This window comes from Engystomops pustulosus, chromosome 8 (assembly GCF_040894005.1).
Source record: "Engystomops pustulosus chromosome 8, aEngPut4.maternal, whole genome shotgun sequence".
Classification (NCBI taxonomy): Eukaryota; Metazoa; Chordata; class Amphibia; order Anura; family Leptodactylidae; genus Engystomops; species Engystomops pustulosus.
This window is the reverse complement of record NC_092418.1, coordinates 63653738-63679754: the sequence shown is the minus strand read 5'-3', so window position 1 is coordinate 63679754 and position 26017 is coordinate 63653738. Positions and strand designations below refer to the sequence as shown.

The 26017-nt window shown below is 41.5% G+C and overlaps 1 long non-coding RNA gene across 1 annotated transcript in view; it reads left to right on the top strand.

The window, feature by feature from the left end:
* The window catches only part of LOC140074507 (uncharacterized), a 63136-nt gene that overhangs the window by 25243 nt on the left and 11876 nt on the right, over window positions 1–26017 (top strand). Inside the window, exon 4 of the long non-coding RNA XR_011849205.1 lies at window positions 20965–21143. This is a non-coding gene — a long non-coding RNA (uncharacterized lncRNA). The remainder of the gene's footprint in view (window positions 1–20964; window positions 21144–26017) is intronic.

The window sequence follows — 26017 nt, the reverse complement described above, 5'->3', positions numbered from 1 at the left end:
TGAACACCGTAAAAAAAATAAAATAAACAACCCTCTTTAAAGGGAATTAAACATTTTTTTAACAAAGTTATTTAAAAATAAGACCAATAAAAAGAATGCTTCTAGCTAAAAATAAACCCTTAACTAGATTTGTCAGCCAAAAAATAAAAATATGCATTTAAAAAGACATTGATGCTAAAATGAATGACATTTTCTCCTACTGTATATACTGGCGTATGAGACTACTTTTTAACCCCTTAAAATAATGGCTACAGCGGGGGGTCGTCTTATACGCCGGATATACGGGGGCCGCACTGTGTGAGGTGTTTTTTTTTCCCCGTCAGCGCGCAGAGAGCCGCTTCCTGGGACCGCCGCGCATGCGCGGCAGTCCGCCTCTCACAGTCATTAGAAGAGGCTTAGTACGCTCTGACGGGGCGGCGCGCTGTATGCTAATGCAGCCGCCCTGTCACAGCGGTCGGCGTCACAGAGCTGGGGGTCACAGGCGGCACTTACAGAAGCATGTCGGATCTTCATTAATATCGCAGCTTACAGTTATGATCACCAGGCACTTGCTCTCTTGTTTGTTTTGCAAAGTTTTAAGCAGACTTTTTTTCATTTGGGAGATGGGTAGTCTTATACAGTGAGTATATACCAAATTCTATATTTTTAGGGCAGAAGTTGGGGGTCGTCTTATACGCCCAGTCGTCTTATACGCCGGCATATACGGTAATTTTTTTTTTTTTTTTTTTTTTTTTTTTTACAATTTTATTGAATAAAAAGAATTCTATATAAATGAGGTATTTTCGGAATTGTGGTGACCCATAGAATAAAAATAATATACTACTTTTATGGTATGTTGAACAGTGAGAAAAAATGTTTTTCTTTTCCTCCACCAACCCAGTTAATAAATTCTCATCAACTAGCAATAGATGCCCCAAAATAATGTACCAGAAAAGTACATCACATGTTGTAAAAATATAAGCAACTATAGGTCCACATTAAAAAAACACCCATACAGAAGTTTACCACCACATACTGGGTATTGGCACACTCAGGAGAAATTTGGGTATCAAACTTTGTCAAGCCTTTTTTTTAATTTTTATTTAATCCATTGCAAATGTATAATTTTCCATCCAAAATGGTTTTTGTCATTTTCCAAAAAATATGAAGCATAGAATTTGGGTGCCATTTTACATAACATTCTGATACACGAAGTCTTAAAAAAAACCATGCCAATATAAAGCAGACATTTTGGGATATGTAAGTTATAGCACCCAAAATTAAATTAGAACTATCTGCTTCAAAAGTAGAGAATTTAGAATTTAAAATTAAATTTTGAAAAATTCTTTATTTTTTTTAAGTTCTAAATTCTCTACTTTTGAAGCAGATAGTTCTAATTTAATTTTGGGTGCTATAACTTACATATCCCAAATTAAATTTTGAAAAATTCTTTATTTTTTTTTTTTTCAAAACTAAACACAAAATATATCATCCAAATTTTTAAACTGTTTTCTCATGACATATTGGACTTCAAAATTAATCTCCAAATTCCCTGGATATGTTAAAGCTTTCCAAAGCTATAACCACTTGTAGTGACACAAGGAAGATTTGAAAAGTTCTGAAGGGGTTAAATGCCATAAATTGGGCGGGCACCGGTGTTCCTGCTGCTGCCCCTGGTCCTGGGCCCTGCTCACCTTCCCTGGCTCCCGCGATGTCCTCTCTGGCTCCCGCGGCTCGGTGCACGCGTTCACGTCTCCTAGGGCGCGCTCAAGCCGTCACTATAAGATTTAAAGGGCCAGCGCGCCAATAATTGGCGCTGGCCTGCTATAAGTTTCTGCGCCTTCCTGTGAACCTTGCTGGATCTTTGAGCCTCACAGCCTAAGAGAAAGCTTCTTTGCGAGTATTCCTGTGTTCCTGGGTCCTCCCTGCCTTCCTGTGTGTTCCTGCTCCCGAGTCCTGTGTTACCTGTGTTCCTCCTTGTTGCTGTATTCCTGTGCCTGTGTTCCTGTCCCCTTCTGCTTGGGCCTCCCATTGCTGACCCCGGATTGGACTTGACCCTGCATCTCTGCCACCTGCCACCGTTGGCTAGTCGCACCTGTGGAATGACCTAGTGGTATACTGCCGCAGCAAGTCCAACCCGCTTTGCGGCGGGCTCTGGTGAAGACCAGGTGCCACTTGTCGGCTAGTTCCACCTCCCGTGGTGGTCAACGGGATTCACACACCCCAAATCCTGACAGCAAGATCCGGCCGTGGATCCCGCCGAGATTCCTCTTCCTACTCGTCCCAACTTTGCCGCCATCGTGGCCCTCACTAAGAAGGGTGCCAATCTATGTCCCTGGTCTCCTACAGCTGAAGAGGCCTTCTCCAAGTTAGTCTGCTCTTGCCTTGGCTCCAGTACTCTCTAGGCCTGATACGGACAAACCTTTTCTTCTTGAGGTGGATGCGTACTCCGAGGGAGCTGGAGCAGTCCTCACCCAAAAAGGGCCCAAGTTGGGTCTTCCGCTGCACATCGTGTCCGATCGAGGAATCCAGTTTGTGTCAAAATTCTGGCGTTCCTTGTGTAACCAACTGCAGGTCAACCTTGACTGTTCTTCGGCCTACCACCCTCAGTCTAATGGTCAAGTGGAGAGGGTGAACCAGAGTTTGGGCTGCTATCTCCGCCACTTTCCTAGCCCGTCAGGACAACTGGACTGACCTCCTACCCTGGGCTGAGTTCTCATATAATTCCCTGGACTCTGGGTCTACTGGCTTGACTCCGTTCTTCTTGGTCTATGGACGTATTCCTCGCCCTCCTCTTCCGCTGTCTACTCCCTCTGATGTCACTGTGGTAGAGAATCTGGTGCAGGACATCAAGTCTATTTGGGACCAGACCGGCCAGTCTTTTCTGTGAGCTACAGACCGTATCAAGACCCAGGCTGATAAGAGGCGTCAGGCTCCTCCCGTCTTTTCTCCTGGTGAAAAGGTATGGTTGTCTTCCAGATATGTCTGACTCGAGATACCAAGCTACAAGCTCGGTCCCCGGTTCCTTGGTCCTTTTCGAGGTAATCAAGCGCATCAAGTGGCCTACAAGCTCCGCCTTCCTCCATCCATGGGCATCCCGAACTCCTTCCTTGACTCCCTCCTAAAACTAGTCATTTTGAACCGCTTCTCCCAGCAATCCCCTCTTCCTGCTCCTGAGGTGTATTCCCCAGACGTCTATGAGGTTAAGGAAGTTCTGGACATGAAGTTCATGAGGGGTAAGCAGTTCTTTCTTGTAGACTGGAAGGGGTTCGGGCCTAAGGAGAGATCCTGGGAGCCCGAAGAGAACATTTTGGCTCGGACTCTCCTCCAAAGGATTATTGGCCGCAAGAAGAAGAGGGAGAGGTACTGTCATGGGTGCTCCCGCTCTCACTGCCTCGGATCACGGGCACACCAGTGTTCCTGCTGCTGCCCTCGGTCCCGGGCCCTTCTCACCTTCCCTGGCTCCCACGATGTCCTCTCTGGCTCCCGCGACTCGGCGTGCACGTCCCCATCTCCTAGGGCGTGTGCGCGCCGTCCAATAATTGGTGCTGGCCTGCTATAAGTTTCTGCCCCTTCCTGTGACCCTTGCCGGATCTTTGAGCCTCACAGCCTTAGAGAAAGCTTCCTTGCGAGTATTCCTGCGTTCCTGTGTCTCTCCGGCCTTCCTGTGTCCCCCCCTGCTCCAGAGTCCTGTGTTACCATGTTACCTGTGCCTGTGTTCCCATCCCCTTCCTCCTGGACCTCCCATTGCTGACCCCGGATTGGACTTGACCCTGCATCTCTGCCGACTGCCTTAACCGCGTGCCTGGACACGACCGCGAGACTGTTAAGGTACCTAGACCTCGGCTGCCACCGGGCTAGTTGCACCTGTGGAACGACCTGGTGGTATACTGCCGCAGAAAGGGCAACCCGCTTTGCAGCAGGCTCTGGTGAAGACCAGGTGCCACTTAGACTCCGGTCCCAGGTGTCGGCTAGTACCACCTCCCGCGGTGGTCCAGGGGATTCACACACCCCGAATCCTGACACTCGCCCCCATAAAACTAAAATGGCCCCATATATTTACTGATTTTAAATCGTGGTTGGTTGCTTAAAATTTTGGCTTTGAAAGGTTTGTCCGAATTTTGCAATAAAATTTGGTTTTGAACTTCATGACAAACTTTGACCCACAAACCCCATTGAAGCCAAGGAGGGAGTCATATTTTAATACCTGAAAATGGTGCTAGTAAGCTGTGTGTGTTCAGGTCCAGTTAGTAATTCTCTCTGTATTGAAAGAAGCATGGGAAACCCACTGACCCTTCCTCTCACTGCAGTTAAAGGCATTCAGACCCATATATTTACATATAGAATTTAAGTGTCAATGGGACAAACAAGACAATCTTCCTCTCACTGTTTTAAAATTCTGGGAATGTGGAACTGAAAAATTGGAATGTTACATTCTGGCAAAACAGAATTTATTAAGACCCCGACAAAATCGAGTTGTGCGAGAACTATCTAAATAATTTTAGTAAGGCGAATCCTGTTGTTGGTGATGACAACACCAACAATGCTTAACATGCCCACTGACGCCACACTAGCCATAGGGAAGGACAACACATATATGGTCGGCTGTGACCAATGGTGAAGATTGAGGTAGGCCATGGTGGTCTCCATTCTGCATTGGCTTCCTTTCCTCTTCCCCTTCCTCTTTATTAGAGATGAGCGAGCACTAAAATGCTCGGGTACTCGTTATTCGAGACTAACTTTTCCCGATGCTCGAGTGCTCGTCTCGAATAACGAGCCCCATTGAAGTCAATGGGAGACTCGAGCATTTTTCAAGGGGACCAAGGCTCTGCACAGGGAAGCTTGGCCAAACACCTGGGAACCTCAGAAAAGGATGGAAACAGCAGGGGCAGCATGCATGGATGCCTCTGAGGCTGCTTAATCGTACCATTATGCCAAAATTATGGGCAACAGCATGGCCATGACAGAGTGACCGAATGAGGCTAAATAGCATCTAAAACACGCAATAATTGACCCTGACACTATAGGGGACGGCATGCAGAGGCAGCGGCAGCAGTGGCAAGCTAGAGAGTGTCATGGCGACATACCCTAAATGGACTCAGGTTTCACCAAAGGAGGTGAAATGATTTCCTATGTGAACAAAAGGTTGACGGTATATTTAGTCAATAACACAGCATGGTGGCGACATAGTGACCAAGTTCCATAACGTATCTGGTGAAACACCCGAAAAATTAGCCTGACACAGCTCTTTTGATAAGGGGACGACATGTGGAGGCAGCCATGGAGACGACTTCCATGATTAAGAGCGACAGTATGGGGCATCCATATTGCGCTGCTATGATTGCAACTTCAGGTCTCCAGCATGGCGGCGACAGATGGGCCGAGTTCCACTATGTATCTGATGAAACACCGGAAAATTCTGCCTGACACAGCTCGTTTGATAAGGGGACGATGTATGGAGGCAGTGAACTAGTAGTAGATTAAAGGTGCTGCAGTTAAAACTATGTTAGTTGGATCTTGAGATGGAGCTGGCGCTCCGCTGCCAGGCGAGCTTTCGCCAATCCAAGCCCCTGTCTCTAGGCTACTCCCCAAACAGCACTTCTAAGAACCTTTTGTATAAGATCAAGTGTAGTAGCGTTCTTATAAGTTCAGACTCCGTCCCAGCCTCCACCAAGTTAACCCAATGTGCTAAGAAGGACTGTTGGGTTCTTGTAGAATCACTCCTGCCTAACACTATTCTAATAGAACACCCTAACGCTTTCCCTGACCAGCAGCAGCTCTCTCCCTAGCGGCATCCAGACAGAGAATGACGCGTGCAGCGCGGGCAGGGGCTAGTCTATTCCAGGGTCACCTGATCTGGCCAGCCAACCACTGCTATCGACGTGTAAGGGCACCACGTCATGCTGGGTGGAGTGCAGAGTCTCCTGGCTTGTGATTGGCTTTGTTTCTGGCCGCCAAAAAGCGAAACGGCGGGAGATGCCATTTTCTCGAGCTGGCGAAATACTCGTCCGAGCAACGAGCAGTTTTGAGTACGCTAATGCTCGAACGAGCATCAAGTTCGGACGAGTATGTTCGCTCATCTCTACTCTTTATCTACCCTTGTACAAACTCCTTTTAGAAAGATGCTTGTATTGTGGAGGTGTCTCCTTCTCTTCCTATCTCTGCAGCCATACTCTGAGGTCTGTGAGCTACTCCTGCTCCAAATCTGTTCCTTGTCTGGACAATACAGTAGCAGGGAACCCATCTGCAAGCTTGACACCTGTTCTACCTCTCTTCCTCGTCTACCACTATTACATCTTCATTGGTGGCATTTTTAAAGCAGTGCTCTCTCCGTGATTTTGGGATGAACAGCTGGACAGATAGTGTTGGTGCTCAGATTGTTAAGGCTTTGGCCATATTTGAAGGACTGGTGGCATAGCCTGCAAATGGCACGTGTTCTATCTTCTGTAATCTGTGAGGAGATAAAATGCAAGGAAGTAGCAGTCAACGATGGGGCTATGGGCTGACAAATGTGCCATGACCCCTTTTTGCTCTCTCTGCTTGCTGCCCATAGCTTCCTGGCAAATGCTTCTTTGTCAGAAGCCTTCTACCCATGTTGGGTCTAGGGCCTCCTCCTTTATAAGGGCAATTATTTATTTATTACTTGTGTTTATTGTAAACTCCCCTAAATTTTAAAAGGGAGACGGACTGTATTGTGATGCTTATACATTATTTATGTGTGAAACGTATCTTGTGATATTTGTTGTGAAAGGTGCAACCCAAATGTGTATCCCTTTAAGACTATAGGAGTCTTTGAATAGTTGGAATAGATGGGCTCTCGTTCAGAGTTTTTAAGCTGAGTATAGGGGAGCTGCTTGTTCCATGGTAGCTGCAACCTGATCCCTGAATTATCAGCAATTTTGTTTTAAAAGGGAATTAAAGACTTGGAAATCCAGCATTGTAACCAAACCTACTTACTGGTCAGCATTTTCATCCAGATGCAGGTTCAGTTCTTTATCGGTCCAAAAACCTTGTAATTTCACCAAGAAAGTCTTTTAAAATTAGTCTCAAGGGTGTTCTGCACTAGATCTTCTCATAATTTTGCACCCCTCCTGCATGCTCCTTCTGAATTTAGACTTGGGCCGGTAACCAAGACTATACAAAACTTGATGCCTTTTTTTTTTTTTTTTTAAACAATTTTTATTTTTCATGTTTTGTTTTTTATTTGTGACTGTCAGTTGAATTTTTCACTGCTAAGGGAGAACTAGCATTTGCCTACCGTATATTCTGGCGTATAAGACGACCTGGTGTATAAGACGACCCCCCTACTTTCCTGTTAAAATATAGAGTTTAAGATATATTCGCCGTATAAGACTACCCCTTTTCCAACGCATACAAAACACCGGTAAAAATTAAAAAAAAAAACAGATTTGAATTTAACATGGTCTTTTTTTTTTAATTTAAATTCTTATGACATGCAGGTATACAGCAGGAAAACTGTCGCTCATAAACATAAGGCATACAACCACAACATTACCATTACAGCACAGCCCCCAGTAGTATACAGCACTGCCCCCAGCAGTATACAGCACTGCCCCCAGCAGTATACAGCACTGCCCAGCCCAGCATTAAAAAAAAAAAAACGTATATACTCACCCTCCGGTGGCCCCGATGTGCTGCGCTGCTCCCCCAATGTCCGCGCCATCTTCTTTCTTCTGGGCGCCGCCATTGATCTTCCCCGGCAGGCGCCTAGTATGACGCGCCGCTGCTGACATCATAGTAGGCGCCGCCCCGGGGAAAGACATGGCGGCGCCCAGCAGAAGAAAGAAGACGGCGCGGAAGACTGAAGACGAGCCACGCAGACATCGGGGCCAGAATCGAGGGTGAGTAGACATCGAGGGTGAGTATGCGCCGCTATCGCTGTGAAAACACCCGCGACCGGTGTTACCGGTAAGCTTTTGCTGCAATATGCAGCAAAGACTTACCGGCTATGGAGAGGGCTCAGCCCGTGAGCCCTCAACATGCACTGGGACCCGACCGCCACCGTGATTTTTCTGTCTTCAAAAGTCGTCTTATACGCCGGTATATACGGTAATCGAATGGGTTTTTTACTGGCCTCTGGGTCAATCCTTTTGCAATACATATGTCTTGATGGACTTGCATCTTTAGTCATCTACCATGATATATATTTAACCCGTCTCCAATTTTTTTTAATGTTCCCTGTAAATGAATTTAGCAATGTATAGAGAGAAATCTCTTTGAAATGATCACCAACAAATGCATGTTAACCTTTTTGAAAACTGTGGCTCAGAGAAGGAGATTTGTTGCTACTACGTAACTGATATCCTTCACAGAAAACCTGGGCTAGACAAAGAAGGAGGTCCAATGTTGCATTTTGGACGTCACCCTGTAGTAGTAGCATGGAGTAGTAGTAGTAGCGTGGAGGGGCGGGCATTGTTCTGCGTAGGTTGCGTGGAGGGGCGGGCGTTGATTTATGGTGCCAAAAAAAATGTAAATGCCATTCTCTTCCAAGCCCTGCTATGTCTCCATCTTGTCGATTTATTGCCACGTACCCGGGAGAACCTGGATGATGATTTTTGGGGTGTTTGCCCAATTCATGCCACTGGAGACAAAATACTTTTGACACTACAATGACAAAGCAAATTTTATTCGACATCATTCAATTTGTGTTGCATTTGAGACAGAATCTTATGGGTTAAAATGCTCATACAACCCTAAATAAATTCTTTTAGGGGGGCCCTTTCCTAAAATGCGGTCACTACTTGGGGGTTTCTATTGTACTGGTACCTCAGGGGCACCCAAACACCAGTCTAGTGAAAAGGGTGCTCCAAAAGGTAAATTTTGCTTGTCTCTGCCTGCTGTGTCCCCAGCCTGTAGACTACTGCTAAACTATTGCCCCTTGCATTGCCATACCCGTAGTAACCCACAGAATGATTTTTGGGCTGTTTATCTGCAGTGGCATGAGTTGGGCTGAATAAATCTCTTCCTACTTTGGCACATTTGAGAAAAGAATGCAATTTTTAAACTGCCCCCATCATTTTGTATTACATTTATCCCACTATCTCAGGGGTTAAAATGTTCATAAAACCTTTGATAAATTCTTTGAGGGGTCCAATTTCCTAAAATGGTGTCACTACTTGGGGGGAGGGGGGGTTCTATTGTACTGGTACCTTAGGGGCACCCCAACACCAGTCTAGTGGCAAGGGTGCTCCAAAAGCAAAATTTTGCTCCTTCCCTTCTCAGCCCTGCTGTGTGCCCATCCTGTCAATTATTGGCACATGTGTGATATTGCCGTACTCTGGGAAAACCCGCAGAATGATTTTTGGGGTGTTTGTCTAAATTGCCATGGGTTGGGCACAGTATATTAGGCACTAAAACGACAATTTTGAGATAAAAACACAATTTTTAATAAGCACCATTTTACTTTGGTTTAAATTTTGACCATCAAGTTAGGGGTTAAAATGTTCGACACATCCCCAGATAAATTATTTGAGGGGTCTAGTTTCCGAAATGGTATAATTTCTCAAGAGTTTCTATTGCACTGGTACCTCACAGGGCCTGTGAACATGACATGCCACTCCAAATCCAAACGTGTTAAAACGGCGCTCCAAAAGCAAAATGTCGCTCTTTCCATTCTCAGCCCTGTGCCCAGCCTGTCAATTTTTGGCACATGTGTGGTATTGCCGTACTCGGGACGACCCACAGAATGTTTTTTGTGGTGTTTGTTAGGCACTAAAATGAATTTTTTGAGATATAAACACATTTTTTACTCTGCTCCATTTTCTTTGCATTAGATTTTGGCCAGCATGTTAGGGGTTAAAATGCTCACCCCCAACCCTAGATAAATTCTTGGAGGGGTGTAGTTTCCCAAATGGTGACATATTTGGGAGTTTTCTATTGTACGGTTACTTCAGGGGCTCTTCAAGTACACTGTGGCACCACAAAACATTTGCAGCCAAATTGGCCTTCCAAAAACCCAATGGTACATACTGGGGGTCATTTACTAAGGGCCCGATTCGCGTTTTCCCGACGTGTTACCCGAATATTTCCGATTTGCGGCGATTGTACCTGAATTGCCCCGGGATTTTGGCGCACACGATCGGATTGTGGCGCAATGGCGCCGGCATGCACGCGACGGAAATCGGGGGCGTGGCCGAACGAAAACCCGACGGATTCGGAAAAACCACCGCATTTAAAAAAAAAATTGTGTTACGAAAATTTCACTCCCCTTCATCCAGGATAGGCCGGTGTATTTCGAGGCACTCCAGCGGACTTCAGCGCAGAAGCGCCACCTGGTGGACGGCGGAGGAACTACCATCATAAATCCTGGCCGGACCCGAATCCAGCGCAGAGAACGCGCCGCTGGATCACGAATGGGCCGTGTAAGTAAATCTGCCCCACTCTGTTCTGGACATCCCTGTGCAGGGAAACAGCAGCTGAAATCCACATGTCTGGTATTACCGTACTTGGAAGAAGCAGGGCAGAAATTTTAGGATGTATGTTTACCTCAAATTTCTTCTGAATGTGTCAATTTTAGGGCTAAATGAGAATAATCTTATTCAAAAATTGAAATTTCAAAATTTCCAATCCATCTTTGTTTGCTTCCAGAGAAAGATTTTAAAGGGTTAACAGACTTCTCAAATGCTGAATTGAATAGTTTGAGTTGTTGGGTTCATAAAATGGTGTTACTTGTGGGGGTATAAAGCACATACGCCTTTTGTAGGGCGCTTCCAAACTTAATTGGTGACTAAAAATTTATCATTTTTCAAATCTCTTGAAAATCTGAGAAGTTGCTACTAAAACTTGAAACCTTCTCAGATGCGTAAAAAAAAAAAAAAAGGGAACCGTAAAACAAATTATGGAAATAAAAAGACCAATGGCAAAAGGTTTCTACAAAAAAAAAGTTTTGACTTTTTGTATAAAGAGTAGAACATTTGAAACTTTGAAAATTTGTCATTTTTAAAAAAAAATTTCCTAAATTATTGAATTTTTACCCCCCAAAAAAGAAATTCATTAAGGAAATGTTAATACTAACATAAACTACAATGGGGGTCATTTACTAAGGGCCCGGTTCGCGGTTTCCCGACGTGTTACCCGAATATTTCCGATTTGCGCTGATTTTCCCTGTATTGCCCCAGGATTTTGGCGCACGCAATCGGAATTTGGCGCATCGGTGTCCGCATGACTGCGAATGAAATCGGGGGGCGTGGCCAAATGAAAACCCGACAGATTCGGAAAAACCGCCGCATTTAAAAAAAAAAAAAAAAAAAATGTGTTGCGAAACTTGCACTTACCTTCAACAGGTATAGGCCGGTGAATTTCAGGGCATTCCAGCGGGCCTCGGGGAACTTCAGTGCAGCAGCGACATCTGGTGGGCGGCGGAGGAACTACCTTAGTGAATCGCCGGAAGACCCGAATCCACCGCAGTGAACGCGTCGCTGGATCGCGAATGGACCGGGTAAGTAAATCTGCCCCACTGTCTCAAGAGAAAACAATCTCAAAATCACAAGGATATCTTAAAGTGTTAAAGAGTTATTACCACAGGAATAGACACTGGTCAAATTTTTTTAAAAAGGTCTGAGCATTAACTTAAAAAAAGGCTACGTCATTAACCCCTAGGCGCACCAGGACGTTATAGTACGTCCCGGTGGCTAGATACTTAGCGCACCAGGACGCACTATAACGTCCTGCTTCTGGCACCGGCTCACGAACGGAGCCGGTACCAGAAGCAGCGGCTGTCAGCTGTCTAGTACAGCTGACAGCCTGCGCTAACACCCGCGATCGGAGCCGACTCCGATCGCGGGTGTTAACCCCTTACACGCCGCGGTCAAGCATGACCGCGGCGTGTAAGGGTCTTCCCCCTATGGATCGGATCCCCCGTGCCGCTTACCGGGGGATCCGATCCTCTCCTGGGCAGCTCCGAGGACTGGCATGTGCCCCGGAGCTGCCCGGTTTCCATGGCAGCCAGAACCCTTCCGGGTCTGGCTGTAAACTGTCTGAGCATGCGCAAGCTTGCTCAGACAGTTTACACTGCTCTACAATAAAATAGTATTGTAGAGCAGTGTATTGAACTTAAACCAGTGATCAGAGTATCACTGGTTTAAGTTCAAGTATGTAGAAGTAAAATTATGCAAAAACACTTAACACTACACATTATAATAAATAAAAAATAAATACATAAAAATATAAGCCCCTAAAATGTCACTTTCCCATAAAAACACTTAATAAAGTATAAAAAACATAAAAACACAAAAAACCCCCGCATGTTTGGTATTGCCGCGTCCGTAACAATCTGCATAATAAAACAGAATCATTACTGGACCCGCACGGTAAACGCCGGAGGAAAAAAACGCAAAAAACGTTCCGAAAAAAAGATAATTTTTAATTAATACCCTATAAAAAATGCTCTAAAAAGTGATTTAAAAAATTTTATGCACTCTAAAATAAGCCCACTAAAAAGAACAACTGTTCTCGCAAAAAATAAGCCCCTAACAAGATTTATCTGCCAAAAAATAAAAAAGTTATGCATATGAAAAGATGGTGATGCTAAAATGAATACGATTTTCTCCAAATTAGTTTTTATTCAGTACAATTGAATAAAATACACAAAACCCCCACATATTTGGTATCCCTGCGTCCGTAACAATCTGCATAATAAAACAAAATCGTTATTAGACCCGCAGAGTGAACCCCGTAAAAAACAACCTCAAAAAACTCTCTCTGAAAAAAAGATGATTTTTTATTAATGCCCTTTAAAAATGCTCTAAAAAGTGATTTAAAAAAGTTACGCAATCTAAAATAAGACCACTAAAAAGAACAATCCTTCTCGCAAAAAATAAGCCCTTAAACAGACTTGTGAGGTGAAAAATAAAAAAGTTATGCATATGAAAGACGGTGATGCTAAAATTAACAACAATTTTGCCAAATTACTTTTTATTCAGTAAAAATGGAAAAAAATAAAAAATATATATAAATGAAGTATTTTTGTAATCGTGGCGACCCATAGAATAAAAATAATATACTATTTTTATGGTATGGTTAACGGCCAAAAAAAAAACACATAAAAATGTTCCTAAAAATTGACGATTTTCATTTCCTCGACCAACAAAGCTTTAATTAAATCTCACCAATTAGCTATAGATGCCCCAAAATTATGTACCAGAAAAGTGCATCTCATGTGGCAAAAGAAATAAGCCCCTATAGGTCCTCAATAAAAAAAGAAAAAAATTATAGCCTGTACAATGTGACATAGCAAATTGGATCTGGATGACGCCTCCTTCCCTCCTATGCCCAGCCGTGCGCCCATACAGCAGGTTACCACCACATATAGGGTATCGGTGTACTCGGGAGAAATTGGGTATCAAACTTTGTGGAGCCTTTTTTCATTTAATCCATTGTATATGTTTAATTTTCCACCCAAAATGAGTGTATTGTGAAAAAATATTACAATCTTCAGACTGCACCTCCGTTTTGTTTTAACCCCTATAAAACACCTAAAGGGTTAACAAACTTCTTAAAAGTGGTTTTTCATACGTTGAGGGGTGTAGTTTCCACAATGGGGTAATTTATGAGTCTAGCTATTATTTAGGCCTCTCAGTGTCAATTAGAAGTTGAGCAGGTCCATCTAAATACGGGTTTTGGTGATTTTACAAAAAATGTGAAAAATGATACCTAAATTCTGAGCCTCAGAACATTCTAGTAAAATATGTGGAATCTTAAAAAAACCATGCCAACATAAAGCAGACATTTGGGAAATGTAAGTTATGAATTTATTTGGGTGCTATGACTATCTGCATCAAAAGTAGAGAATTTAGAAGGGCTTGGTATACAAAAAAGCCAGGCAACATGGAGAGCTGGTGCTTCCAGTATTTGCCAGGAAGGCAGACAGATGCAAAGCTCCTGAGTCCCTAAGGACCCCGACTCCGGTAACTTAAGAGGGGGTGAGTGTTAAGGTTATTTTCAACATATATCCTGATGATAATCTTCTAACACAATTTTAGGCTAAAGAGGATCCAAAAAAGGCTACTAAAAACCCACCACAGAGAATGTAGAATCTGTGGTAGAAAATTGCCATCAAATTATGAGAAGAACGCATGTTCATCATGTATTGGAGAGATAATTACTGAGGAGTCATCTTCATGGTTAGTCTCTCTGATCCGTGATAAGGGAAGAAGTTCAGGTGATGGTCAAAAATGTTATGGAAACAAGACCAATATTGATGGATAAAGATCTACCTGCACCCTCCTCAGCAGTTATACAGGACCCTGTGAAAGAAATTTCAGTTTTGGAGGAGGAGGGAAAGAAAAGCGATGAGATGGACTCTTCTGGGTTGGAGGAAGAATTATTAGGACATCCTTTATTAGTAGCATTTTCAGTACAGAGCCCTTCAACAAGATTGTCTCAGAAATGGCATCTTTTGTAAGAATAGACCAGGGCCTTTTTGTACCCTATCTAGACAACTTCCTCTTGGTAGGCCCCTCAAAACTGGAATCCTGGAATTCCTGGGTTGGATAGTAAACAGGGAAAAATCAGTTTCTGACTACTCCCTCGTGCCAAACTGTTTCTGGGGGTACTGCTAGATTCCCATTTTCAAAAATCATTCCTTCCCTTAGAGAAGAGTAAGGTGAACAAAAATCAAAATAAAAGCCCCAAACTTCCATCGGAGGAGCCATGTAATTTCTGGGGGGTTCCAGCAGTTCCTTGGGCACAGTTTCATCTAAGGGTTTTACAAAATTTTCTGCTCGCATCCTGGAACAAAAATCCAGCCTCGCTAGACAGGGAAATAAAAATCTCAAGGGGGATGCTAGAATCCCTAAACATGTGGCTAACACCTCAGAATTTGGAAAGGGGTCTCCATTGGATAACAAATCCGGGAAAGGTGATCACAACAGATGCCAGTCCCTGGAGTTTGGGAGCACATGTAGAGGGCAAAACTTTTCAGGGCCTATGGTACCCTCAGGAAGCAAAATTATCCTCCAACGGGAAAGATGTTAGCAATCCTAAAAGGATTAAAAGAGGCGCTTCTGCTATTAAGAAATCAGGGGGTCTCCGTTAGATCACACAACACTACAGCAATAGCATATATAAACAAGCAAGGAGGGACAGGGGGTTCCTTAAACGCGGTTCAGAGAATATTCAGGCTGTTTTCAAGCCTAAGGGACCTGTCTATAGCAGATCCCTGGATCCTAACCGAGAGGAAAGACTTGTTATACCAGGGTCCGATTTATCATCCCGAGTTGAATGGTCTTCATTTCAAAGCATGGCTATTAAGAGGCTGATTTATTTATCTGAACTCTTCAGAAGAGTAGAAAGCCTATTACATACAGGATTTATTTGAGGACATGGAAGGCTTTTATCGTTTTGTTGGCCAAAAAAACACTAAATATGGATAACTCTGATGTTAACATCATTCTAGGTTTTCTGCAAGTAGGTTAAAAGGGTTGAAACCCACCACATTAAAGGTTCAGGTGTCTGCTTTAGGAGCCTTTTTTGACCATGATATAGCAAATAATCCATGGATAGCTAGATTCATCAAGGTCTCTACAAGGCTCTGCCCTTCCATCAGGTCTAGATTCCCACCTTGTGACTTATCTCTATCCATATCTGGATTCCTATCCGGTCCTCCATTTGAACCTCAAGACAGCATTTCTTCAAAACTATTTTTAAGATGTTTTTCTAATAGCTATTACCTCGGCCAGAAGAGTTGGTGAGATAGCTGCACTATCCTGACCCGGAGTTCCTCCCAAATAGTCTCGAATTTTCATAGATCCCAAGAGGTGGTCCTTCCCTCTTTTTGCACAGATCCAAAGTCAGAAAGAGAAAAGTCCTTTCATAACCTTGACGTTAAGCGCAGTATTCACCAGTACCTAGAAGTTTCAAAATCTTATCGGAAGACAGTTTATTTGTTCTCTTTTCATGAAGGGACAAAGGCGTCCTCAATAACCATAGCTAGATGGATTAGGGCTACCAGTTAGCCTATGAAGCTGCTGAGGAATCTGCCCCAGAAAAGATTCATGCTTATTCTACCCGAGCACTGGACACCTCTTGGGCAGAATTTAGACATGCCTCCTTAGACCACATCTGTCAGGCTGCATGCTGGTCTACCCCCCCCCCCCAACCCTCTCCTTCTTTAACCCCTTAAGGATGCAAGGTTTTTTTTGCTCATTTCTCGCTCTCCACCTTCAAAAATCCATAACCTTTTCATTTTTCAGTGCACAGAGCTGTGTGAGGGCTTATTTTGTGCGTAACACATTTTACTTTCCCATGCCGTATACTGGGAAGCTGGAAAAAAATTCCCAATGTTGAAAATTTTTTAAAAAACCCTGCATGTGCGTCACGTTCTTGTGGGCTCAGTTCTTAGGACTTTCACTGTACGCTCCAAATAACACCTCAACTTTTATTCTTTGGTTCGGTGTGATTGCGGTGATACCAAATTTATACCGGTTTTATTTCGTTTTAATACATTTTCAAAAATGAAACGGATGTGTACAAAACGGAAAAACATTTTTTTGCCATATTCTGATGCTAATAACTTTTTCATACTTTGGGGTACGGAGATGGGGGATGAGTAATTATTTGCAAAATAAGCTGATGTTTTCATTGCTTCATTTTGAGGACTGTGACATTTTGATCACTTTTATTACATATTTTTATGTGATGTAAAATAGTGTAAAAGTCGCATTTTGGACATTTGGGCGCCATTTCCCGTTTTTATATTTTGATTGGGCATTTTGGGACGCGGCGATACCTAAGGTGTTTGTGATTTTTACTATTTTATTATGTTTTATATCCGTTCTGGGGAAAGGGGGTGATTGAATTATTAATATTTAAATTTTTTTACAGTTTTTAAACTTTTTTTTTTTTCACTATTTCTTAGAACATCTAGGGTACATTAACCCTAGAAGGTCAGATTGTTACTACCATTTACTGCAATACTACTGTATTGCAGTATATGGCTTTTTTGCATAGGATTCATTACAATGAGCCACTGGCTCATTGTAACGAATCTTCAGAAACCATGCAGCCCGGGTCTGACGAAGACCCGAGGCTATCATGGCAACTGATCACAGTAGGAGCCAGCGGCATCAGAAGGGTTTATAGCCGCAACTGGTGCAAGCACTGACCGTGGTTATTAGCAGTGGGGGTTTGCTGCAATATGCAACAACCTTATACCTTGTATAAAGAGGACTCGGCCTGTGAGCCTTCTTCATACACTCCCTGCACCTCTGTGCCATAGAGCTACGGTGCAGAGCGTTAAGGGGTTAAACACTACCAGTTAGATGTGGCGTGTTCTCTTGATCTTTCTTTTTGGAAAAAGGTTCTCTCCTCTATTATGCCTCCCTAATATTTTTCTCTGAAAATCTCTCTGGTTGGAGCCATTGTGATGCTGGGGAAAACAGTTGCTTACTGATAATGTTTCCTCGTACCACAATGGCACCTGGTAAATTCCCACCCTGTTTTTTTCTTACTCTTGGTGATGGCTCATGGGTGTACCGGGGGAAGGGGGGGGGGGTGGAAAGTGTGTGTATATATAAGTTTAAACTTGCATAGAAATATGTTTCTGATATATTAACAATAAGGCTCTTCCAAGTCTCTGTAACCACTGAGGCAGGATGGGAGGGGGTGTGTTTTTTTTTTTATGCTCAGGTTATGCTGCTTCTTCCCCAGACCGCCCCGCTCACTCCATAGGCTGGCGGTGACTTCCACGCGTCACTGCCCCTAAACCAGCCCCCTCATGAATACGCCAGATACACCAGGCTTTAGTAAGCAGCTCCTAGTGCCGTTATTAACCGGTTTGCGACCGCGCTGCATGGAGAGGGCTCACGGGCTGCATATTGCAGCAAAGGCTTACCAGTTACACCGGGGGTGCCGCCATCTTACCTGGGATCACTGCTCCCTGTGATGTCATCGGGGAGTGGCGATCAGTCTCCATGGTAGCCTCGGGTCTTCCGAAGACCCGAGGCTATTTCGTTTTAACCCCTTCATTACAATGTGCTGATAGCACATTGTAATGAATGAGGAGGAAAATCCCCATATACTGACATACTGTAGTATGGCAGTATATGATAGGATCGATCAGACAACTTAGGGTTAAAGTACCCTAGGGAGTCTGAAAAATAGTAAAAAGAAAAATAAAAAGTAAAAAAAAAAAATATAATAAAAAACCCTAAAATTTCAAATCACCCCCCCTTTCCCTAGAACTGACATAAATATAAATAAACAACAGTAAAAATCATAAACACATTAGGTATCGACGCATCTGAAAATGCCCGATCTATCAAAATACGATAACGGTTTTTCAATATGATTAACACCATACCGGAAAATAGCGCCCAAAGTCGAAAATGGCACTTTTTTGAAAAATATAAAAAAATCTATAAAAAGTGATCAAAAGGTCGTACACGACTAAAAATGATATCATTAAAAATATTATCATATTTCGCAAAAAATGACACCACCCACAGCTCCGTACACGAAAGTATAAAAAAGTTATTAGCGCCAGAATTTGGCAAAATCAAAAAAATCATTTTTGTACAGGAGGTTTTAATTTTTGTAAATGTATGAAAACATTATAAATCCTATACAAATTTGGTATCCCCTTAATCGTACCGACCCAAAGAATAAATTAGATATGTCATTTGGGGCGCTCAGTGAAAGACGTAATATCCAAGCCCACAAGAAAATGGCGCAAATGCGTTTTTTCACCATTTTCACTGCATTTGGAATTTTTTTCCCACTTCCGAGTACATGGCATGGAATATTTAATACCATCACTATGAAGTGTGACTTGTTACGCAGAAAACAAGCCATCACACAGCTCTTTACGTGTAAATCTAAAAAAGTTATAGATTTTTGAAGGTGGGGAGTTAAAAATGGACATGAAAAAACAGGAAAGGGTCCTTAACCGGTTAAGGGTGACAGGTCCTCTTTAAGAACACTCGACTTAACTATAGACTTAACACTTTACTATAGTCCCAGACTGCAATGATCAGCTGTAAGGTGTCTGTAATAAAGCTTTATGGATAATCCTTGGTCCCATTATAGCAAAAAATTTTGAAACTCTAAATGTCACTGGGGCAAAAAAAAAATAAAAAATTTGTCTGGAACTACAATGATTAAATATACCGTTATGACTTGCATACGAATTCAACTTAAGAACAAACCTATGGAACCTATCTTGTATGCAAGCCAGGGACTGCCTGTATAAATATGCTGCTTGAGAATGGCTACATTAAGTCAGCTGAAACATTGCTTTGTATCCACAAAAAAACATTTCAATGAAGAAGGAGTTCAATGAAGACTTCAATGAAGGAACGAAGATTCCTTGTACTTTGGGGCCTTGAGTCATACCTTCACAAGCCTGCACCCATATTGGATTAAATCTATTTTTTAAAGTGCCGCCCCTTTCCTTTTGTTTTATAAAATGCAATTACAATATTCCAGGCCTCCTGTGTCATTACAGGCTGGGGGGATATTAGAACCTGGCAGATCGGAATTGGTTACTATATGAGAATCCCTAGTGGATAGATTAATTGCTTACTTCTGCTTCTCCAGGCACCAGACTTATAACATCACGCTATGAATAAAGTTCTGTTTAATGCCTTTTATTTGATCAAACTGTTAATTTTCCATTGTTTGTCTGTTTAATTTTTCACCCTTTTTGTATGATTATGACCCTTTTTTTGTTTGTAAGCACTGTCTTTTTTTATATATAAACTTCAATTTAAGAGCCTTCTTGTATAATATTGATTCTATAAACTTAGAATAACTTTGTGTTTGGGCATGATCTATGCAAGGTTTGTCGTCAGCCGCTAATCACTGGACATAGGCAGTGAAATTACCGCTGCCTGAACCCATTGTCTGGGCCAGATGCCGTTGCTTAGGCGATGGTGCCTGGGGCTTAGAGAGGACTCCTGGCGGCACTTAAAACACGGCATTGCCTCCATCTTTTGGGGGGCGGAGGTTGGTTGTAATAACAGCCTAGGGTCTTCAACAGACCTGAGGATGCATGGTTTCTGCAGATACATTACAATAAACCAGTGGCTCATTGTAATGAATCATATGCAGAAATGCCAAAAACTGCTATGCAGTAGCAATGCATATATGGTAGGAACGATCGGACCATCTAGGGTTAATGCACTTAGTGGGTCTAAGAAATGGTGAAAAAAAAAAAATAAAATATTAAAGATTCAAATAACCCCCCTTTTTCTAGAATTGATATAGAAAGATAAACAGTAAAAATCACGGACACATTAGGTATCGCCGCATCCCAAAATGCCCGATCTATCAAAATCTAAAAACGATTTCTGACGGAAATAGCGCCCAAATGTCATAAATACGACTTTTACACCTTTTTACATGACAAAAGGTAATAAAAAGTTATCAAAATGTCGCACAGTCCTCAAAATGATATCAATGAAAATTCCGTCTCATTTCGCAAAAAAGGACACATCACACAGCTCCCTACACCAAAGTATGAAAAAGTTATTAGCATCAGAAGATGGCAAAATATTTTTCTTTTTTGTACACATACATTTTCAAAAATGAAACAAATTAAAACGCAATAAAACCTATATAAATTTGATATCACCATGATCGTACCGAGCCAAAGAATAAAGGAGTTCAGAAGAACGTGACGCACATGCGTTTTTTTAAATTTTTCCACATTTGGAATTTTTTTCCTGATTCCCAGTACACGGCATGGAATAATAACATCACAGGAAAGTAAAATTGGTTATACACAAAATAAGCCCTAACACAGTTCTGTATATGGAAAAATGAAAAATGGGTTTTTGAAGGTGATTAGCGAGAAATGAATGAGAAAACCCTGCCTTTTTAAGAGGTTAATTAGTATTTGCTAATGTGGTGTTAAATATAAATTGATGGGGCAGGGGGAGTATGCAGAAGTATATATTTTAATGTAGCATATACACTATATAGCATTTAGCTGTTGCCTAGGTGACATTATATATAATTTTTTTTTAGGGGCAGAGTGTGAAAATGTTCTCCACAGAAGCCACGGGAACCAGGGTGGCAAATTACGCAGTGATAAGTTACTGTCAGGAGACTACCTGATGGAGGAGGATTGGCAACTATGAGGAGACTACAGGAAGAAGAGCAGGTTTGATCAGGCCAACACAGACATAGAAGGAAACAGCCTTACAGTAAGTGATGTCTGTTCCCCAAGTGCAGCTCAGATGTGCAGTATATTTAATGCTGGTGTATATGTGGTTATTTACTGCTGATATATATTCATGCTTGTAGTATATTCATTTTTTGGTATATATTTATATGTGCAGGATATTATGTGCTGTTTATTGATTGCTGGCAAATATTTATATGTGTGACCTAGTCATTGGTATCTATGTGTTTGGTATATTGGTATATTTATTGCTAGAATATATTTATATTAATATTTGTGGTATAAAGATTTCAGGTGTATATCTATATTTGTAGTATGGATGGACATATTTTACTATTTACTGATAGACCTCATTGTAAATGATCCCAAAACAGTAGACTCAGATTTCATTCTTAAGGGTTTTTTTTTTAAATTGTGAGGAGGGAATTTCCTTTCCTTTCAGGCTTCGCCCTGATTCTGCTGTTTTTTTTTTCTAGTTTTAAAGTGGGGAGGTTGGTGCAAGTTTGCTTGTCTGCCTCGGTCACTTAAATGCCTCGTTCCAGCCCTGCTGGGTCCACTAAGTAACACTATTGGCCTTTTGTAAATGCATTGAAGGGGATGCACTCTGAGCGCTGCTAGCAGACAGCAGTTACTGGGCTGAAGCAGAAGAATGCTATGTGTGATGAGAGCTCCGAGGTTATCAGGAGACACGGGTGATTGGTGGAACAAAATGAAGCTGTGAAAAGGCCAGAGTTCATAGCACACACAGCATTCTTCTGCTTCAGACAAGGACTTCTAGCATCACTAAAATGATAGTATGTGCCTTTTCAGTTAAAAACCTTTGTTTGGTGCCCACTCAGATGTGTTTGCCCTCTGTGCTGAAACCCTAGCTATGCCACTGACCACAGGTGTTTCTCATTGCAAGTGTGTGTGTTTTTTTTTTTTTTTTTTTTTTTTAATTTTACGAACAAATGCTTACATTCCATTTGCTCTTTATTGTCTATATTAACACTTATTCCAGTTTATTTAAGCATGTCTGTAATAGTAATATACATATTGGGGCACATTTATCAAGCTGTCTGAAAGTCAGAATATGCCCATGGCAACCAATCACAGCTCAGCTTTCATTTTACCAGTGGTCATGAATATGTTAATAAAGGAGATTGGTTGCTATAGAAAACTAGAAATATTCTGACCTTCAGACAGCTTGATAAATCTACCCCATTGTGTGAAAAATACATATATATGCTCACATACTAATCTCAAATGGAATCCTTCATATATCAGACCAAAATTTTTTTGCAATCTGACTGATTTATCAATATTCAGTGAATTTATGGGCAAGTCCAAATACCAGTGTGTAACATTGTATTTGTTATTAGTGTTACACTGACCCTAATACACATGTGAGTAGAAATGGTTTCTTTGTTCCTACTCAGGATCACCATCTGATAGAAGGTAATGATTTCATAAAATAGTTTACACATTCTAGCACATTAGAAAAATCAGTCTTTTATTTCTTCATATAAAAAATGGTACAGAAGCAATCATCATAGCTGTTTCTGTTACACAAATCACACATTAAATAACAGGTAGGGACAAATCACTTTAGAAAGATGTTCACTGAGATACCAAATATATGTAATAATCATGTAATACATTTTAAAAATTGTTTGTACAAAAAATGTTTTTAAATATTCTGACACCATACTTCAGTGTATGTAGCTGTGTAGTTGTTTGGGAATGAGGTGTCCTTTTCAATGCTACCATTTTCAGAGATCTTTGGATCCGGCTCAACTTGATTGCATGTTTAGTAAGATATCTTCTGGAGATTATTGGAGACTTAAATCTTATCTCAAGTAATCAACTGGGCCAGTTAATGCATTTTTGACTCTTTTTAGATTTTTTTTTTTCTTCAGAAGTAGCTTCACTTTTGTCTCTAAGCTAAGTACTTCATCTTGGCCTTAATTTACTTGATGCATAAGCAGAACGACCTCGGACATAAATTCCGCATATTATACTATTGTTCAATTTAAGAAATTGCTGACCTACAGAGGAAAGTTAATGCATTATTTGGTTAATAACTATTGATATTTTAGTCACACAAAATGAGAATATTTGTTTAATTTAGAATTTTCACTTTCTTGGATGGAAATTTTGATCTCACCAACTCATGTGCATTTTTATTGGCAATGTTTTAATGCTTTGGAAGGGATGGATCGAGGGAGGCAATTTTGTATTTGGTGGATAGACTAGATGTGAACAGCCTGGGCATTTGTGAAACCAATAGAACATTTATGGATCTCATGATCACCAAGTCCACCATATGAACTTTCCTAGAATATCCCTATTACCAATTTTTCATATTACAATACGGAACATCAACCAATGTACTTATTTTCCTTCATTAATACATTGACCACTATTTCTTAACAGTGTAAGGTAACATTCTGTCTAACCACTAAACCAACGCTGAAATCAACTACTTGATTCCATCTATAGATTCATTTTTTTTTTATAATGCCTGGACTAGGCCCTTCTGTTTTTCCCTTTTGCCACAATTCTAAACTTTCCCTGCTAATAACTTGTCTAAACCTGAATGAGACTTTAAACACTTTAACAAAACCCTTGTGATTAACAGAAAAAGGGGTAGTTTAGATGAATGAGGGTCTCGCAAGCATGGGCCTATAAAAACTTTGCATTGGCTTCTCAGTACACACAACATGGTATAATTAATGCTCTGTGTATAGACTTTTATTTAATTTAATGCATGCTACCTAAAATTGATTTCTTTAACCCAGTCTACAACAGATATTAAAATTCACAAGTATTTTAGTTTTCTATTTATTCTCCTCTCAATGAATTAAAGATACGCATGTAACTCAAAGCAACATCATTTGGTTTCTAAAGGCAATACAGGAGAATGAAGATAACCTTGAAAGGTTTCTCTTTACAATCTGGTAGTGATGCAATTTGTAGCAAAAAGGAAATCTTCTGAAATGGACTAATAATATTTCTGACTATGCATTGTATTGTAAGCGGGATCTTTGGAGAATGACTTGGTGTGTGTATTTTATGGATGGCTTACAGGTTTCTATAAAAGCCTATTTATAAAAAAAAAAAAATCTATATATATATATATATATATATACATACATACATACATACATACATACATACATACATACATACATACATATATACACACACTCACTGGCCACTTTATTAGGTACACCATGCTAGTAACGGGTTGTACCCCCTTTTGCCTTCAGAACTGCCTCAATTCTTTGTGACATAGATTCAACAAGGTGCTGGAAGCATTCCTCAGAGATTTTGGTCCATATTGACATGATGGCATCACACAGTTGCCGCAGATTTGTCAGCTGCACATCCATGATGCGAATATCCCGTTCCACCACATTCCAAAGATGCTCTATTGGATAGAGATCTGGTGACTGTGGAGGCCATTTGAGTACAGTGAACTCATTGTCATGTTCAAGAAACCAGTCTGAGATGATTCCAGCTTTATGACATGGCGCATTTTCCTGCTGAAAGTAGCCATCAGATGTTGGGTACATTGTGGTTATAAAGGGATGGACATGGTCAGCAACAATACTCAGGTAGGTACCAAGGGGCCCAAAGAGTGCCAAGAAAATATTCCCCACACCATGACACCACCACCACCAGCCTGAACCGTTGATACAAGGCAGGATGGATCCATGCTTTCATGTTGTTGATGCCAAATTCTGACCCTACCATCCGAATGTCGCAGCAGAAATCGAGACTCCTCAGACCAGGCAACGTTTTTCCAATCTTCTACAGTCCAATTTCGATGAGCTTGTGCAAATTGTAGCCTCAGTTTCCTGTTCTTAGCTGAAAGGAGTGGCACCCGGTGTGGTCTTCTGCTGCTGTAGCCCATCTGCCACAAAGTTCGACGTACTATGCGTACAGAGATGCTCTTCTGCCTACCTTGGTTGTAACGGGTGGCGATTTGAGTCACTGTTGCCTTTCTATCAGCTCGAACCAGTCTGCCCATTCTCCTCTGACCTCTGGCATCAACAAGGCATTTCCGCCCACAGAACTGGATGTTTTTTTCTTTTTCGGACCATTCTCTGTAAACCCTAGAGATGGTTGTGCGTGAAAATCCCAGTAGATCAGCAGTTTCTGAAATACTCAGACCAGCCCTTCTGGCACCAACAGCCATGCCACGTTTAAATGCACCCAAATCACCTTTCTTCCCCATACTGATGCTCGGTTTGAACTGCAGGAGATTGCCTTGACCACGTCTACATGCCTAAATGCACTGAGTTGCCGCCATGTGATTGGCTGATTAGAAATTAAGTGTTAACGAGCAGTTGGACAGGTGTACCTAATAAAGTGGCCGGTGAGTGTGTGTGTAAATATATAATATATATATTATGAACTCCATTTCATTAGTGTGTATTTCTAGATGAAAAGTAAAAAAAAATTCTAAAATAAATCTAAACCGTGTTTGGAGAAAAATAACAGAATGATCCAGCACCAAAATGCTCCAGTTATTTAAAACATTTTGTCACCTACATGTGTAATTATTACATTTATATTAAAGTGTAACTCCCGTAGAGGTTTTTCTGGTCAAATAGACCATTAGGGGAAGAAATGTGTATGTGTTTTGTGGTATATTTAGCAGGAAAATGGTGATGGCTGCAGTGCATTTTCCTCCTCCGTATAACCTGGAAGTTAAGTATTCTCTTTTTTTGAATTTTTTGCAAGATAAACAAGAAGGGATTTTAGTAATTATTAGGTACTTTTTAGAACAATCTGGAACCTAGTTTAATCAGTGATGTTATCGGTAGTATTTGGGTACATTTGTCATACCAAAAAAACCTTGTGTGAATATCTACAGTGTGTTTTTGAATTTCATAAATATACAAATTG